We start from the raw sequence: 20310 nt of genomic DNA on the forward strand, positions 1-20310 counted from the left end.
ATAAATTGTCAAATATTAAAAATTAAATTACTAATTTGAGTTCAAGTTCATTTACCTTCAATAGCTCCAATTTTGAGTAGTTCCTGAAAAGAGATTGAGTCATGTGGTGGTTTGTGACAAACATTTGTATGTCCTCAGCCTCTTCATACATTGTTTTGATCCACTCAATTTGGTTCCCAATCTTTTTTAGCATAAGATTGAGTGAATGGACTGCACAAGGTGTCCAAAAGATATGTGGATATCGTGATTCAACCAACAAACCTGCTGCTCTACAATTCTTTGCGTTGTCCGTTATGACTTGGACAACGTTTCTTGCTCCCACTTGTTCAATGGCCTCAATTAAGATATCAGCAATAAATGGCCCATCTTTTACTTTGCCCTCACAATCCACCGCTTTCAGAAACATTGCCCCTTTAGGGGACACCGCAAGGACATTGATCAAGGGACGGTTCCTAGAATCCTTCCAGCCATCTGAAACAATTGTCACCCCTGTCTCAACCCATGAGTCCCTTATGGGCTTCAATTGATTTTCAACCCGTTGGACCTCATCATCCAACAAGGTGGTGCGAACTTTCTCATACCCAGGGCCACAATACCCTTTTGGAGCTTCATTGGCACCCCTCAACATGTCCTTCCAAAACGGAGAGCGGACAACATTAAAAAACAACCCATTTGTATAGAGGCATCTTCCCACCTTAATGTCAGCAATTTCCCGGGCCTTGTTTTGAAAAGAAGTTTCTATTGGCCCCTTTCTTTTGTGTACAATGGGGATAGATTCAGTGTCAGTGTCCATTGTAGTATTGAAGAAGGGGTGGTCTTGTACAATAACATCTGAGGGGGCCTGCATTCCCTTAGCTTTTTTACTTTTATTGCTACTACTACCGAGTTCTATTGCCTTGCGTCCTTCTCTCTCTTCTGCTGCCTCATGCTCTTCAATATATTTTAACACGGTGTGATTTGGTATAGGAACACCATTTTTGCCAGGGCATTTCTTGACTCCTCTTCTAGCATAACCACATAGATGGCCTACCACACGATAATAAGAACTATTTCTTTCTACATCACATCCTCGACATCTCCAACGGAATGCACCACCTCTTGGAATGGGTTTTATAATGTCCACATACTTCCATAGAGGAGAATCGGAGTTGGTTTCCATTCTTTGTTCGGTGTTGCCTATTGATGAAGAGGTAGATGACATTAATTTCGAACCTTTCCCTATGGCAAGAAATTACTAATTAGATATATGTTCATAATCTATATGCAAGAAAATGACAAATTTTGAAATAATGGAAAAGATTCAAGAACTTAGAACATATGAAGATTGAAAGAGAAATGAAATTTTTTTGGAAAATCTAGAACAAAACAATAGTAAATAGAATAAGATCTTACCTCTTGGTCCTTTTCCAGCCATTGCAAGTTTGCAATTGTGTATAAATGATGCACAAACACTTCAAGAACACCAACAAGTATTGCTTCAAACTCCTCCTTGCACAACCGGATGCTTGCTCAAAAACTTATGTGCTCTCCTTCAAGGCAAAACAACCTATTTAGAAACATCAAATGACTATGAGAGCAAAAAACCAATTCATAACACCTTTTTAGGGTACGTGGACTCCAAAAATTATAAAAAAATGCAAATAAGTCACTTTATTTCCGCGTCCGTGGTCGGGTTCTTGGTTGGGTTCGAACCTGGTTCGATTTTCCCAGCCTGGTCCGCCCGGGTTCGAACCATGGTTCGAACCAGGATTCAAAAATCGAACCCTGGTCGAACCGGACCAGAATCTCGAACTGGTTCGAACCAGTTCGAGGTCCGGAGGGGGGGAGGGGTACCCGTGTAACTTAGTATATATATATATATATATATATATATATATATATATATATATATATATATATATATATATATATATATATATTGTGCTAAAGGCGAATAATCCTGTTCTGACGTATGCAGATTTCTTGTGTATTTGCTGAAGGTATAAAGAAGATCGAAGGTTATAGCAGATATATATTTATGTCCAGATCGTATGTTCTTGACTGAGACTCTTATTGCTGTTGTGATTGATCTTCTTCTGCATTCTTGAACTCGGCATATATAAATACTTAGAGGCATGCTCATGTAGGAGCATGAGAGCCACATAGAGTCATGACCCTACGTGGTCATGTCTCTAGATATATTGTTTAAAGACATAGTTGATCAATATCCTTAATCGACATTTGATTTAACACAACTGATAGTATATTAAGACTAAATTGGTAATAGCATTTAATGATAATATAGAAAACAGATGTTTAATATATATATATATATATTCATCAACATTTACATGTATTATATGCTTATGAAAGTTAACCAATATTAGCTTCAAGTTACTATAATGCTAACATTCTCAACAGTTATTGCCAAAAATCATTTCCGAAGAGCAAACCTGATTTGTACTGAACATATCCCTTTTAGAAGGCATCATTATTGCTCAAGAAAATAATCCATACAACTCAAACTAATAAAGAACCTAGCATGCCAATCAAGTTAGATATGCAAAAGTCATATGATAAAGTGAACTAGAGATTCCTTTGCAAATTCATGGAAACTTTTGGGTTCTCTAAACAATGTATCTATTTAATATTTAATTGTATTTGTACTCCTAAATTATCCATTATGATTAATGGTAACCCAGAAGGTTTCTTTCAAATTTCGAGGCTTATCAGACAAGGTGACCTGATTCTCCCGTTTTGGTTGTGATTATGACAGAAGCACTAGGTAGATCTATTCATAGATCCCATCAAGAAGGAAAGATTTAAGGAATCAGAATTCCAGAAAATACAGAGTATCACACATCAACAATTTGCTGATGACACCATTCTCCCAGGTGCCAGCTCTAGTAGAGAGGCATATCAATTCAAAGATACTCTTCAAAAATACATTTCTGCATCTGTTCAAACGGTTAAATGCCAATAAATCAAAAACACTAAATCAAAAGTAGAAACAGAACTAAGTAGAATATTGGGGTTCAGAAAAGGTAATTTTACATGTAAATACTTACGCATTCAAATTAATAAAGGGAAAAAGCAATAATTGATTGACAATAGTGATAAACAAAATTCACAACAAAATGGATAATGGGAAAGGTAAATGGCTTACTAATGCAGGGAGAACTACAATGATTAAATCAGTGCTATCCTCAATACCCATATATCAAATGTTCATACTTCCCTTGCCTACAAGTACATGCAAGAAAATTGGATCTGAAATAAGAAACTTCTTTTGGCAAGTGACATCAGAAAAAAGAAAATACCACTGATTAAATGGGATGATATCTGCAAACCCAAAGAAAAAGGGGGTCATGGTATCCAAAATTTGGCTTCTCAAAACATAGCGTTAGGAGCCAAACATTGTTGTAATATGCTGATTGATCCACATAAGAAATGGGTGAATATTCTTCTAGACAAGTACATATTAAATGCAGATCCCATCAACTTTTTTTGATGTAAAAATCATCCCAATGGGTCAAGGATATGGAATTTCATATTAACTTACAAAGAAATCATCAATAATAAGCTAACTTGGGGCATTGGAGACAAAAAAACAACTCTCTTTTGGGAGGATTCATGGGGAGGATATGCCCCTCTTCATTTTGACCAAGTTGATCCATGTATTTAGAACACTTTAAAACAAAGCCTTAAGGATTTCGAGGATATGACCTCACGGAGCTATTACATCAATGGCCTTCTAAAATTACAATTTGTCTATACAAGGATATCTAGGTTATTGTCCCATCAATAGTATCATGGGAATTATGGAAAGAAAGAAATAGAAGGCTATTCCAAGACAAAACAATGTCAATTGAATCCTTGGGAAATAAGATGGAAGCAAGTATTGTTAAACTTTTAAATAGTAGAATGAGGAAATTAAAGCATTTCGAAGGATCCTTCTCAATTTGGGATGGTTTAATCCTCAATGATTGGATTGGTTTGATTATACCACCCTAGTATGGGAAAGGGGGGCAGTCTCGTAAAGAAAACAAACTAAACTGTAAATGGGAACCTCCTAGACTAGGACGACACCAATTGAATTTCAATGGAGCCTCAAGAGGCAACCCAAGATCAGCTGGTATAGGCTGCATTGTTCATGATAGTAAGGGTTGGATCATAGGTAAGCTAACCATATCATTAGATAGTACCACCAATAATATGGCAGAGATAATAACACTATCGGAAGGACTTCTGTTGAGTTAATAAATATCTTTTTCTGCAAATGTACTAACATGACAATTGTAATTGATATCTTCCAAATGCAGATTTGAATCTCGTACAAATATGAGAGGAGGAGACATGTCTCTAAAGTTTAATCATCATTTAATAAATATATTAAAAATAGTAATTTGTATACTATATATATATTAAATGTAAATATATATGTATTATATATAATATGTATATATATTATACACTATAATATATATATATATATATAACATGAATAAGTACATATAGGAATTGATGATTTGCCAATAACAACAATGTATCTCAGATCGAATTAATCTGAATAAAGCTACAACTTTAACAACTTCTTCTTAGCAAGATCCTTAGTATAAAACATTTAATAGTGGAAGGAGATTCTCAAATAATTATCAATGCAGCCAGGATGTGTCAAACACCGAATTGGAAACTAAACTCAATGCTAGAAAGAACCCTCTAGTTATTTCGCATTTTACGAAAGTTGAATTTAAGCACATCTAGAGAGAAGGTGATAAATCAGCCGATGAATTAGCTAATTTGGGAGCGGTTGGAATAACAGTTACAGAATGCTAGCAATAAGACAACTTCTATAAGGCTACAAGAAAAACTAGATTGGTCTAAAGAAGTTAGTACCCTTACAATATGAATATCTTATTACCAATTACGCAATTAGGCACTCAAAATATAAAATTAAGTAATCGATACCCCAATTAAGTATAAAGTTAGCAGCATCTTAACCTTAAGATCATTAATCTCGATGACTGGGAGGACGTTAGGAACTTAACTATAGACTCATTCTGTCAAGTATATCACATAAAGTTTGATTAAAATCTTGTACTATCCTTTTATCGAACTTTCAATTCAATTTATATAAATACTATTTAAAACTATGGGTTAGAGATACATGTGGTTACTATTTAATCCCATTTCCAAATTAACCATTTTACAGTGCAACTTTCTAGGACGCTCATCATGAATTTCGGTGGAGGCTGTCAACAAGGATAGCGTAATCTCATTTTAAAATACAAGCTCATTAATAAAACTTTACACTTCAAGTTTAGAAGGCCAAATAGTATGATTAATTGGCTTGGTTGTCAGAAATTTGAGGTCATTTTAATGATGAACCAACATGTCACCTGTTGGCTTCTGAATTAACAACTTTTGAATAACCCAATGATAGGAACACATTCATCTAAAGGCAGCTAATTCCGATGTTCAACATACCAATTCAGACATCAAGGCCAACTATAAGGCTATACTCCTTCAAGCTCTGCAAGACCTAGGCGGGTGAACATTAGATTCTTTCATATGGTATTAGTTTCAAAGCATACAACTAAATCTGGATAAAACATATTGAAACCCCAATTTTTCTATTACTCATGCAAACAACAGACATGAAATAGCTAGTAACATGACCTATGAACTTGACAAGTTAAGTGAGGGTAAATCCTTTCAGCTCTTCAACATAAAAGGGAAAAGACTTTGATTAATGTGTTGATTATCAGCAAAATCGAAATATGCAACAGCAAGAACATGTTGATCCTGTAGCTGATCAATGCCTTATCTATTGAGTGATTCCACAGAGCACAAACATACATCCATGATACCAATGACATATCCCAAACATCAAGATATTAGATCCATCCTATCACTTTGTGAATTAGACATCAGTGTTCATAAAAACCCTCATACTCATGATATCCTTCTCATGAAACTTGCAATCCTGTCAAATATATTAAGCATTTACTTGGTTCTTTGTTCCAATAGAAAAGTATATTGAGACATACAACTCTGAGGAGTTGCAAACAGGTTTAAGCCCTTTGTTCCTACACCACAAAACATTGCAAATAACAAAGATAGGAGACGAGAATCAGAATGAAACTATGAAGTTTGTTGTTCCTTGTATTCATTTCTTTGAAACAATACACTTAAGATGCATGTAAATAACTGAGAAATAACTCCATAGATCAGAACTATCTATATTAGCTTTATTACTGCTGTTCATACAAGAGAGAATGCTGAAGAATGGTGGAAACCCAGCTGAGAGCTTGCTCGGAAAACTTGGGAACCAACCCTAGGTGGTATCACAACAGTGGAAAACTTTCCAATAAACTGGGGTCAACCTCACAATGAGAGAGAAAGAGAAAGATATAGAGAAGGAAGAAGAATCCAGATTTGATCTGGAAGTGACACATGTCCACTTGAATCTCCATCCCTTGCTGCTATAAATCCTCTCTCCTCTCTCTACATCCGAAATCCAAATGGAATCTCATCATTGAGCTTCAACAAGCCCAAAATATCTCCTCCAATTGATGAGAAACCTCTACTTTGGAAAAATCATCAGATATGCATCCAAAATGCTGATAAATCCTTCACTAAACTGATTTGGAGGTAAAAAGACATCACCAGCTGCATCTCTACTAAATTTGGTGCAGACCCAACTCATCATTTCACCAAAAACCAAGTCTGAATTGCCATACCAGAATACAATTGAAAAACAAGCACCTAGGACAAAACCCTGAAAAGCTCAAATATACTGGTTACTATGCAAAAATAAATTGCAAATCTAGAAAGTTTGTTCCGAGAGCTTTTCGTCGGTATATGATAGTCCTTTATCCGCTTATCAGAAATGCCTAGGAGATACCCTTTTGAAAATCAAGTTCCTGAACTAACTCTTAGGTTTGCATTTTTGAAAACTTATCTTTGGCCTAAAGTCAAAACTTTATATTATAACCCTCTTTGATTTAAAAAACCTTCTGCATGTACTTTCATAGGAAAATATTAAAAAGAGCAATTTTGAAGAGCTTGAAATTTCCCTCTTTTTCCTCTATCCAAGTCAAACTTGTTGGACCAGGCTATACACATGTCGCCATAGGATTTGTCAATCTTCACTTTGTTACTACCACTTGGGCGCCACGTGGCACCCTCTGATTGGATCTCCTTATGCACGGTCGCAAATGGTCACCACTATGCCATCACCTTACTGGGCGCCTTGCCACATCACTACCACATGGCATCGCCTGATTCGTCAGAACTGCAATACTGTCATCTGGGCCCACTGCCACGTATCAACATGTTTTCCTACTTTGGTTAACTTCCTTGCATCTTGATATTGTGGGAAAGCGACATCCGTCGATCTCACCACGTGTCGCAATCTAGTGAATTGCATCTTGCACATCGCCACATGACACCTCGAAATTTGTGCCAGGCTTTGAAGATATTTGCCACATGTCACCCTACAATTGGTCCACCCGAGCACCACGTGTCTACTTCTAGTTGTCCTATTTGCCACCTCATTGCTGACGTCATCTCTTTGGACGGCGTGCTTGGTGAAAAATCCTCATTCGTCCACTAAGTTAGGGCTCACAAGCAAATTGTCCTTCAAGACGTTTGAAGCTTTTGCTTAGACATTGATAAAGAGTGCAACTCTTAATAAATTCATTAAAAGGGTCTTCCCTCAGTGAATGTGGGACTATTACCTATGGTGTTTGCATGCATAATCACTCAAGACTGCGACCGAGAAGGACATTGTTTAGATCTACAATGAAAGTATATGGTATGACTAAGTGGACATCTCAGCTAAGAAACCTCCCAACAATGCATACGATGTGTCTAAAGGATATTCATCTGCGCTTGCTTTGCACCATGCTCCTCCAATGCTCCTTTGTAATTTAAAATGCTAATGCTAGTGCTTGTAATCTCCGCATCCTTCCTGGCATGAAGCCATTGAAGCTGATTTGCCAATTACAATTATGACATGGTGAGGGACATCATTCTTAGATTTCATATTGTGTCTTGTCCCCACCCAATATTCTATAGTGGGAAGACTTGACTGTGTCAAGATCCTCAGATTTACTACAGTCAAATCCTTTTCTCTCTTCTTCCTTGCAAGGATCACTAAATCTGACATATTTCCTGAAAATTTCATGAGTCATCTCAGGCTCATCTTTCTGAACAATTTTTTTGCCTCGGACCATCGTAAAGATTGTTGAATCCTTGACAAGGAAAGAGATGAATCTGCCCTTATCCCTGTTTCTTGAAATACATATCTGGCATCTCTATTTCTCCCCATTTATAATCATAGGGGTTGCATTTGTTGTCACAATAATGCTCCGAGACAACTTCATACTCGAAAGAACCCCTTTGGCAATGTTGCCTTTTGTAGGTGGATTCAATCTACATAGTACAGGGATTTTTGCAGCTTTGTTCAAGAAAACTACACTTTAATTGGCCGCTTTGACTAGGCCTCTGAGATCATATCTTAGTGCGGGTATGTTTTTTCTCTTTGTAATCGTGAGCTCCTTCATGCCCTGCCAGATCCTTGCATGACATTAAGACGGTCTACATCTGGAGCCACAATAAGTGCAACTTTCTGTACACTTACGACTCCCCATGCAAGAACGTTGATCACCACCATGGCCCTTCTCCATCACACACCTCTAGAAGCAATCGAAACATTTGCATCCACAAACTGATAAGCCTGGCTTTATTTCCTCAAGAGCTGAATTGGCCTCTCGCTTCAAACTTTGCACTTCATCACTATTACAATCCATTGTATTCGAACTTATCCACAATTGAACTCTCTAGCAGGCTGGATCACTTTGCCTTGCCTTTGCATCTCTCATGTAGTTTCAAACGATTTAAAAAAAAAACTTTCCTCTACCAGGGATTTAATGGACTGGATCTCCACACACATTTTCCTCAATCCGTTCTGCTCCATACTCGCACTCCCTACAGTTGTTATGGCAATTTCCAATTCAATGGAGTATTCAGGCCAGCGGTTTATAATTGTCGTGTACTCATTCAAAATATCTTTGATGCGCTCATACAATTCCTCAACAAAAGGTGATGTTGAGTGCTGTGTCATTGATTCTTTTGAATGAACTTTTTCAAGCTTGCGAAAATCAAGCAGATAAAGTCGCTTATCCTGGATCTGTAAAACAATATACGAATAAAACAATTTTTTTGAATCCACACCTCCTTTTCTTTATTTCAGTCACACATCAAACCCTTTGCACCAATGTCGACCATGTGAGATATTTGAAATCTTTGAGGCTATAGTCGCCAAATCTTTGCCCCTCTCAAAAAGTGTGATGACTGTGGCACATAACTTTTTTCTTGAGGTCAAGTTCCATCTCATTAATAAAACATTATGGCCTTTTTGATATGCTCAAATTCCTCCTTCACTTTTTTTTTTTTTTTTTTCAACTTTGAAAGATGTGTGCCCATATTAAAATTTATAATGATCACAATCAGTACAACATCCTTGGAAACAGTTTCATTTCTCATAATGTTTTATTGTTCAGGTGAAACCAGTTGGGCTCCAAAGTGGGTCTGGCTAAAAAAAATTTCGAATTGAAACCCCTGACCCTTTAAAACTGATTCATTAATCACCTGGCACCCATTAAATTCAAATTTGATCATTGCTTGAAAACTTAAAACTCACTTTTAACACTTTATGCAAACTGTGATTTCTTGCCTAGAAGCCTTTGAGCCGGCTTTAAAAATTGACCAAAACACCTGAATGAGCCCTAAAAATAAACACACTGATTCTTTATTCCACATTCTTGTACCCTGTTAGATTTCGTGTCATTATGACACCTGGGTCAAAAGATATTGACTGTCAAAGTTGCCTTCTTTGAACTGCCTGCAAACAAACATGTTAGAAAACAATAAAATGCGTTTGGTTTTGGCTTTGAAAACAGTTCAAACAGACACTTGGGGGCACAAAAAATGAGGCATTAGTTCACTGTCATGAGGAGAGTATAAATTTGTGATTTGGGCTCATGACGAATAACTGGGCGAATTTGGCAAGTGTACGAAGTTAAGTATTTGGATTTGTAGAACTGGGAACACTAGGAGAACTGTGATTTTCACAAACAGAATGGATTCGAGAAAGTGTGCAGATGGATTGGTCAAGACTCAAAAAATGACACACTTTAAGTATTTTCGGAGTAGAACACAGTGGAACAAACCATTTGGTCTCATCTATCACAGATTCAAAGTTATGACATCCCAAACAGGGTTACCGATCAATCTGCACTTTTAGACACCCGTAAATCTTTATAAATTGCATTTGGAATCGCATTTGCAAACTAGTCAAACAAATTCGTCATAGGCTCAAATCTGAAACATAATAAGTGTTTGACCTCTAGAATGCAATGCAAAAGGAATTTTCTCATTATAATCAATTGGGTCAAAGTTATAACTGGTCAAACAGGGCTTCCCGAAATTCTGAGAAATATGCATCAGACTCATAATAGTAAACAACCAACTTTGAGGGATTCAAAACCTAGTCAAAACATATCGAAACGACTTGAGAACTAAAACATAGATTTTTTGATATGCATACTAAATATTCCCAAAGTGGTGAGTCATGACACTTAAACAAGTGCAAGATAATCAATTGCAAACTAGGCTTCTTGCCGTTGTTTGAAACTTAGGCAAAAATGCAGATTTGAACAATGCTCAAAATGAAACTTCACAAGATGACTCGGAATGACAATTTATCGTCAAAGGACGAATGCACATACTGAATGCAAAGTGTTAGAAACATAAAACATTTCAAAGGCCTCAAAATGACGTTTGGGTACACATGCATTAAAAGCGCTTATTGGGGCTCAATTTTACTTGATTTTAGAATGGTACTCAAAATCAGGGCTTCAATTTTGAATGCCAACATCACCACTATTGTTTTTGTAAATCTCTCCTTATTTATGGGTTAAAGAATTGCCGTTTTGATAGAGACAAGTAGATAGTTGCAGAGCTTTATTCCCATGGATATCCTGTTGCGCTTTAGAGATCAGAAAAGGCAATCTGAAGTCAAGGATGTTGTTACTATGAAGCGACTAAGAGGCATAATTTCCTTCCCTCATTCCCTAGTTTTAGATGCCGTCAAGAAATTTCTAGGGTTAGAATATCTGGAGAATGTAGATCAAGCCAGGGTTGATTCAAACATGACGACCATGTTTTTGGCCCTTGCCATGTCCTTTGAAAAAGAAAAGGAGAGAGTTAGGAATTTGTGTAGGAATGTTATTCATAAGAAGTATTTAGTTAACCTTGACACTATGATTAGAAACATTGACAACAATCTCATTGCCCCAAAGGCTAGGAATTATGATAAGGATCACATCAATGAGAAGCCAGTCCCAAAATACTTGATTCTTTGGGTAGAAGGTTGGGATGGCTTTAGGGACAATGCTGAATTAAGAATTAGAAACTTTAACTTCCTTATGGGTCTCTTCCATGTTAGACGATTGACAGAGCGTAATTGGTTTGCCAAGTAATCGATGGAGGAGGGAATTTAAGGGTGTGTGGAAATCATGTCCTATGCCAATATTGTTTTCTTGGATTCAGATGGAGAAACAAAGTCCGAAGACGGAGATGTGAAGCCAAAAATGAAACAGAAGAAGAAGCATGTGGATGTGGGGTCGAGCTCAAAGGTAAACGACCAGAAAGGAAAGGGGCTGGATGTGTAAAGCTAAAAGTTGTTTTGTGTTGTTAAAATAATGGGTTTTTCATCATCTCTGTATAAATTGAATAGCCATATTATACATCCTTTATAGTAAGCATAGCCCTTTTTCTCTTACTCAGGGCTTGTTAAGTAGGTTCCTGGTAGGGCTGGTTTAGTTTCGTCTCATTTTGGGTTCCAAGTATTAGCATTATGTAGACCCTTTGTCGTGTATAGTGGCTACTGTTTAGAAGTATGAGGCTAAAGGCCCAAGGAAGTATCAGACTCTCTTTTTGTATGTTAATTTCGAACTCTATATTAATATAATCATGTTATCTAGTACTTTTAAATGTATTTAAAGGTTTAAAAGCTTATGACAGGACATTGTTTGCTAAAATGACTGTTAAAGCTTACATCGGTAGAACAAGTAAACACTGCTGTTATAATCCTATTTGACTCAGATTCAGTAATAACTAAAACCAAAACAGAGTTAATAGATTAACCCCAAATATTTAATGGACAGTTTTCAATTTTTTTCATGAAAAACAAATTTTCTCAACAATGGAATTTGGATAAGATATTTGGTAGTATTCAAAAATGTCTAAGGCTTTGTTTAAATGACAACAATGGTTTTTAGGGAATCTGAAAGGAAATAACAATTTTTTGAAACCATCCGTGTAAAATGCCTTCCGTTTAGAAGTATGAATGGATCCTTAAATTTAACTTTCAGGCTGGAATTATGCTCCACTAGACGGATTAACAAAGGCATTAATGGTAACCCATCTGCATTTTCACACCTTGTTTAGGAATAGCTTAACCAGTCGACACCTGTTCAATTGATCAGTCTCTCCACATTCTTGGGGAAGTTGAATTGACACCCCTTGGTCTAACATTCGAAGGAATTCTATACAACTTACATTTTCAGGCTCAAACAGGGCTTTAAATAGTTGAATTAACTTGTATTAAGATGGGCTCTCATCATGAATACGATCATTAAGCTCAGGAGACCAGCATCCTAGGTAGCTTTTGACGAGCCCATCTCTAGTAAGCATCTAACAGCGATCCTCCTCAATACTCATTTTTTGATAGTAAGATCAGTCCTGTGTATATTGGGAAAAATTTTATTACCAATACAGAATGGTATTGAGTAAGCAGTGGCATCACCTCAATTTTTGTAGCAATGGGCGGTTTGGAGCCAGATAATATAAGCATTATTTCTTTGTGCAGGAGTTTGTTCAAATCTGAATACTTTGGTCATTTGGAAAATGTTATGGCTAACATCTGCGACGACCTCTTAATATGCAGACCATGTCATTATGATCTCCCCCAGCATTGGAGACAATTAGTTCCTCTGTTTCCCATAGTATACACCTTTGATCTAGCTGATTGAGCCCCAATTTCCAAAATTATGGCATCCATTTCAAAGAGTAGTGAAAGGCAATCAGAAGTGTTAAAATATATTAAGCCTCTTCTATAGCTATGTCCAGGACAGCACAAAATGGTGTTATTCAAGAAGCAGACACCATCCTTACTCATCATCAAAAATCAGTATTGCTGGGTTCAGTGGTTGTAGGCAGTTGAAGAAAGGTTACAACTTTCCTTGAAGGACTTGATCATTGTGATGGATGTCATAATATTCCAGAGCACCATTCATTATTTTTTATTTTGGTGGACCAAGAGAGCTTGCAGCATATTATATGCTGACATATTTTGAGAAGTGCTAGAGAGAAGGGAATGTGATATGCATGAGATAATATTTGCAAAATATCACAGTTATTAACTTATCATCAACAACCAGAAGTTCCTGTGGATTAGAAAAACCAAACTCAAACTCAATGTTTTCATCTACAGAAGTTTGGTGAATGCCCATAACATGTTTGTTAACATAAAAGAACAATATGTCTTCCCAGGAAAAACGGTTACTGGGATGTATAGAAGATTCGGTTCTCTTTACAAGGCATTCACATGTCTTTAAGCCTATTAGTATGCATTTTTTCATACTTCGGATTGTGCCAAAGTGAGAGCTTTTGGAACTGGGTAAAGACATTCACCGCACACTTCCTGTGCTATAGTGGGAGTCGTGAATCAGGTTATGGGTTTGTACCAGAGAATGACGATTAGAAGATTTTTGTCTAATATTACAATAAGAACAATCTTATACAATTATATGTGAAATATGGAACTATAAATGATACATAGAACTGTTTGCCAAAATGTTTCAAAGATATGTGGTTGCCATATGATACAAAGGTTCAAGATTTGCAGCAAATGGAATGGTTGGAAAGGCTTACATGAATAATAAATGTGGAATAAAAAACAAAGCATGAGGATTGTCTGATGAAATAGACCAATTGTAGAGTATACACAAACTGGCTATAAGTAAGCTCTCGAAATCCTTGAGGTAATGGAACACATGAACTGTTTAATAAACCAACTTACAGAGATGTCATCTCATGGAATGCTCAATTATGAATTCTCAAAAAATGGAATTGGAAGGCAGAAATCCAAATTCTACGACCATATACTAGCATCCTTGCAGATGTGTGAGCAAAATGTGTAATCATTAACAGAAAGGCACTTGAACTGTTGACAGAATGCATCAAAAGAAGACATCTACATGAATAACTCCAATACCTGACTCCTGATATCATGTCAAAAATCATCGTTTATGCAAAATCATCAAAATGGTTAAGTCCAGATATATGCTGCATAAGATGAATTTGAAAAATTTGGGAGTATATGAATGCGAGAATGACACCAAGGCGGCTATGAACATATAATAAAGAGGATTTCCAAACTATGGATATGTGCTGGAGGGAAATGATCTGGCATCAAGATATCATTGTAAATTTATCTGGCTCTCATACAAATGTGTATGCAGATGGATATGTTGAAGAGGTGAGGAGGACAAATTAAAGTCGAATGAAGGAGGAGAGGCACATCAATAAAGAAGAAGCGCAAAATTATATACGTGTCCAAGTTATAGATAAAAGAAAGGATGTGTGTTTACAAAATTATCGACTTTTAACACATTGTGATTAAATAGTAACAAAAGCAACTCTTACATGTTATAAAAGTTATGAGCCATAATTTTCATAACTAAAGGCACACTTTTCAAATGAAAAGTCATGACCGAAATGGAATGAAGGCATAAATAGAAGTTGATTTGAAGAAGAAGAAGACACATTCAAAAAGGAAGACATATCTGATATTTGGAGAGCAGTAGAAGAGATGTATTAAAGAAAATAATATAGAGGAATGAAGTACTTTTATGTAGTAATGGAACATTGGATATTGTAAATAAGTAAAGATCATTTGTACTCATTTTATAAATTTAATGCAAGAGCCCTGTTTTGCTTATTTGTCTTGAAAATTGAAGTTCAGATTTGTCCTCTGCGATTATTGATTTTAAATCAATTGTTGGTAAGAATGAAGAAGTTTGATTTTAATACATATCCTTGATTATCAAAATTTGCATACGAAATGTTGTCTATGAGAATTTTGTCTAATTGATTTTCGGAAGAAATTAAATTCAATTAGACTAGGATTTGTGTTGCCAATTAAAGTTTTAGCCTATAAAGCAGCGGATGGTATAATACTGTCTCTTAGGGTTGTAGATAAGGATCTGAAGAAGTTTGACTTTATTTGCCCAAGGTGAAATAAGGGACTGGTTTGCATTTTTATGTTGAGAAAATGGGTTAATGTCTGAAGTCTTGAAGTTCAATATTCTATCATATCCATAATTCATAAACAGTATTCCTTCCATTCAAATAACATTCACTTTACAAAAAAACATTAAAAGCGTTCATATAATTTCATCTTAAACTAGTTTTAAAGATTTTGCATACCTAAAGAATTCTCAAAGATTTAAATTTCACTATAGAAAAACCTTTGAACCAAGCAATAAGGTTAGAGGCAAATGTATACCCACCTAGGTGTAGCGAAGCCTAAAGTGCAAGTGAACCAAAGTTATTCCCATTTGTTGGCCAAAACTGATTGGGCAAATCTATTGGAGAATTGGCAAAGCTCTTGGATTTCCAATCTGTGGTTTTGAGAACCAACACCAGCTAGGCTTTTAGAGTGGCTCCCTACAGTGCAAAGAAATCTAAATTTTCTACTATGTTATATGCATGTTTGCACTCCAAGAAACCGAGACAAGATTGATCGGTTTTTAGCAGATGACAAAGCTAGGGCATGGGAAAGTAATTCAGAGGTTGGTTTGGATCTTCTAGAAATCTCGGGTAGGGACAATGAGGATGTTATGGAAGAAGAAGACCACCAATCCCCGTCCGTCATGCCTTTGGACTACCTTCCATATCTTGATCATTTTCAGGTGCCTAATATTTTTAGATTTTCACGTTGGTTATTGTACTCCAAAAATAATAATCTACTTGTAACTATTACAGCCTCTTGATCTGCAACTTTACTAGTATCAAAACTATTAAGTTGTAATTTGATACTTGGATGTTTCAATAAAGATTTGAAAAACCGTTAATTTGGAATTTTTTTTATTCAAGTTCATGTTCAGAATCTTTAAGTAGTCGATCTGCTATTATATTGCACACTTTGACTGGAAAGTAAGATGTCTTACTCGAAGAATTGTGTGGGTGGTGAGATGTTTGTCGGAAAGTTTTGAATTCTTGAATCATCAAAACAGTCAAAGTGCGAGGTATAAATGTTTGAGTCTGAGAGCAAATGTTGTGGTGATTGCCCTAGGTCGGCAGTTCAAACCCTGTGGCTGCAATGCCAAAGCAGTCCAAGGTTGCTATAGACGAAAAATGTGTGGCCAACAGAGTTGGTTTCAAACAATGGTCCACCATAGTTGCCATGATCGTCGTCTCTGTTTCAAAGAGGGATTATAACATCTACAGTATGTTGTGGCGAAGAATGTGTTGGTGTTTTATTATGATGTTAAAACAGTGCTAAAACTACTAAGCGACAAAAGGCTTAATACCTAGATATCAGTACATACACAACCTAAAGAATAGCCAATTCTCATTATCACTTGCATATGCAAAGTACTAGGACCCAACTCCAACAAAACCTTAGACGGTTTTCTACTCTTTTGGCTCTGTAAAAACCAGGGCGGGTTTACCCGGGGATGGTTCAAAGATGGAACAATTGTATGAGAATTATTCTTAGTTTCATTCTGATTCTCATCTCTAAATCCTCAAAAATATACGTAAATCTTACCGAATTGATAAACACATCCCTTGAATAGATATGGCCAAGAAATCTTCTATAGCTCTGCAGATGTTTCCAACAGCAATGGCTAAATGAAGCTAAAACAATCCATGCAGACAAGTGCTGGCCAACTTTGAATATCTTACAGGAAATATAAGTAAAAATTGATTTTATGATGTACTTTTGAAAAAACCAGTCATAATATACTTCTCTTTTGGCTGAAATACTTTCGATCAGTGCCTAATCCATTGGGGATTCAGAGTCAAGTAAATTCTTAGATCTAATTTGTTGCTTTGCAACAAATTCTTATCAGCAATTCTTACCAGAATTTATCATTCAAAAATCCTTTTTAACACCTAAGCAACCTCATCACATTCATCAGAGCCTTTATTTAATCCATTGAATTAACAGCAATAACAAATGGATGTACAACTTTACTATATTGCAATCAATTGCATAAGCTTTTACTCACACAACATCAAGGTAGCTAAGTATTTAAAAGGAGACAAAATTCAGAAAGAACAGATATGGGGACAGTTCATAATTTGTATTCATTTCCTTTGAAAATGATATATCCTTTACAATAGACCCATAAAGACCTTCAGAAAAGAAGCACAGTTCTTTCTACATTCATCTATATCTCAGAAATTTTGACAGAAAAGTATACTACAAACTTCCTTTCCAAAATGTTTGGACCAAAAACAAAACTAAGCACAATACTTAGTAAAAACAGAATTCGGACCATTCTTTAGCCTTGGGATCTCACTTAAATAGTGTGAGATGCAACAAGCTTCAGGCTAAAGAAGGTGACAGGTGTCCTTCTTTAGAAAGACAAAAACAAAAATAACAGAAAGGTTAATTACAACAACATTTCTTGGCGGGTCCCTTTCTGTTATGCTTCTTGGTTGTTGTGATCTGATCTTACAATCATTCTTCATCTTCAGAGTACATACCCATGAGGTCTGTAAGTGATGTATCATCTTCTGTTACCTGCAAACTCACTTTAACCTGGGGATTTTCCATGTCATCATTGCCGATTACAAAAGTAACTATTACTCTTACATCTTCTTCATTGTCTCCTGACATCTGCTCACTAAACTGATTTTTCCATCTATTAAAAGTATCATCATCTGGCCAATCAAAACTTAGGGTTTCTCTTTGTATCTTTATTAAAGAATTTGCATTTTCCTCTAAATCATCGAATTCTTTTCTCATAGCAGCATAATATAATTGTACTTTTACCAGCTCCTCATTTGTCTTTGCCCAGAACCAATGGCCAGTCTCACTGATGATGTTTATTATTCTGTTATCGAATAATTCATCCAATTCCTTTTTCCATTTTTCTTTTTCCTTTACTGTATCAATAGATTCTAAAGCACAAGGAAATAGGGTGAACTTTTCAGCAAGATATTTTGAAAAATAGAGTATCAATTTTCTCTGTAAAGAATCTCTTTTATTCTCAAAATTATCTAATTGATTCAATAAATCAAAAATCCTTTCAACCTGATGAAAAGGCATTTGGACTGTAGATATACATATAATTGTAACATCATTATTTCTCTGTCTCCATTTCTGTGCAAGAGAATCTAGTCCATCCTTTTCTTTATTCAACTCATCCATGAGGGTTACAATCCTTGTCAACTATTCATAAAAAGTTGACCATTGTATTTTATCCCTCAAATATGTCACACCCTGCCTCCATTTCTCTTCCTGCTGATTTCTAAATTCTATCTGCCACTCATGTAATTTGGTTTTTTCTGCTTCAAATTCCTCTACAGTATAGAATTGGGGTCTTTCAGGGGTGTCAGGTATCTCAATAATAGGGGTTAATCCCACAGATGACTGTGGAGGATATGCAATTCTCAGTGTATTGGATTCTCCCACTTTCCTCTTTCCAAGTACCTTCTCTAATTGAGATACCCTGTTTTCCAGTTCAATTCTCCTTTTTACCTCTTGATTATAAGCATCTACCACTATTTCATATTTATTGTGCATATCAATCATTTCCTTCTCTTCTCTTTCTGCTGTAGCCAAGGCAAATTTAGAATAATCCACATTCATGTGGGCTGCCTGTACATTTGAAGTATCAACAACTCTCCTTACAATGATACTCTCTGTTAGTCCTGAATCATCAGGCTGTGGTGAAGTAGTCCTGGATCCTCTTCTCAAGGACCACATAACAAGGGCAGCTTGATCATTGCCGAATGCTGTACCCAAGAATTCCTCTTTATTTGGATCCTGGAGTCCTAAATTATTTGAAACAGAATTAAAAATTAATGCGTCAGCAATATCCCAATTGGGCAATAATAAAACATTAGCATTTTTTACCATCTGTCTTCCCTCATCAGGGGTTATATTTTGGAACTCTTGCACCATTTGTTCCTTTATTTGATTTTGAATGGAGGTCTCATCCATTTCTGGATGTTCTGTTTTCATATTCTTACACCTTTGCTCAAAAATGTGCATGTTTACCCTCCACGCAAACTGATGGAAAGCCCTAGATCTTACAAAATTGTTATCAGACAAAAAATGCTGACTGGCTTGTTCCAAAACAGGGTCCAATTCCCTTCCTCTGAAATCTGCTATAGTTAATTCAAAACTTGGCACAGGAGGTTCCTGGGGGTTCCCTTCATCAATTTCTGCTTGTGTAACAAAAATTTCTCCTTGTGACCCCATTTGTTCGAATTGCTCATTGGTGAGTTGTTCTTCCTCAATTCTTATTGGGGTTTGAGAAGGTGAGTAACTTTCATCAGGGGATTCTTCCTCCCTTATTATTCTTCTTCTTTTGGGAGAAGGTTCAGGGGGTCTTTCTTCCAGGACAGTACTGGTGGATTCAACTATCTGTTTTTCTTTGTGTACAATGGGCACCTGCTGTCGAACAATAGTATATCCTGTCTTCTTTCGTACCACCAGTGGACCCATTCCAATGTTGGGGGTGAAACCCAATTTTCTCATAACTTCTCTGGCTTTATTTGGAAAAGAATTAATAAAATGCTGTTTCTTCTCATTCATTACTTCCATTATCTCAGAGAAAGTACTCATGAGCTTATTTATCTTATCTACATTGGTTGTAGCATTACTAAGAGGACTGTAATCTTTGTCAAAACAATTAATGAATTCCAAAACTTTTGAATAGACTCTCCATTTTTCTTTCTTTATTTCTTGCTCATGGAGAGAATATTCATTTCTTATTATATCTTCAGGAAAATAGAATTCATGCTGAACTGGACGAAGCTTGATTCTAAATCTAAGAGCAGAGTTAAAGAAACCTTCTGAATCACAAAAACGAGAATGAGACACTGCCATCTTATATTGATCCAAAATTTTGTGGAGAAAGACCCACCCTTCTTTAGTTATCACAAACTGGTGGGCTATAGTACAAGTAGGAAAAATTGATCCTGTCCCCCTTTTGTGCAAAAAGGCCTCCTCCACTC

The 20310-nt window shown here is 36.1% G+C and overlaps 1 protein-coding gene across 2 annotated transcripts in view; it reads left to right on the plus strand.

Annotated features, from left to right (window-relative positions):
• Window positions 1-20310, plus strand: part of LOC149538513 (F-box/RNI-like superfamily protein) — a 237747-nt gene that overhangs the window by 176199 nt on the left and 41238 nt on the right. The gene's annotated exons all lie outside the window — the stretch shown is intronic.

Source organism: Cupressus sempervirens, chromosome 9 (assembly GCF_028749045.1).
Source record: "Cupressus sempervirens isolate cs-2001-9-10 chromosome 9, ASM2874904v1, whole genome shotgun sequence".
In the NCBI taxonomy this organism is placed as follows: Eukaryota; Viridiplantae; Streptophyta; class Pinopsida; order Cupressales; family Cupressaceae; genus Cupressus; species Cupressus sempervirens.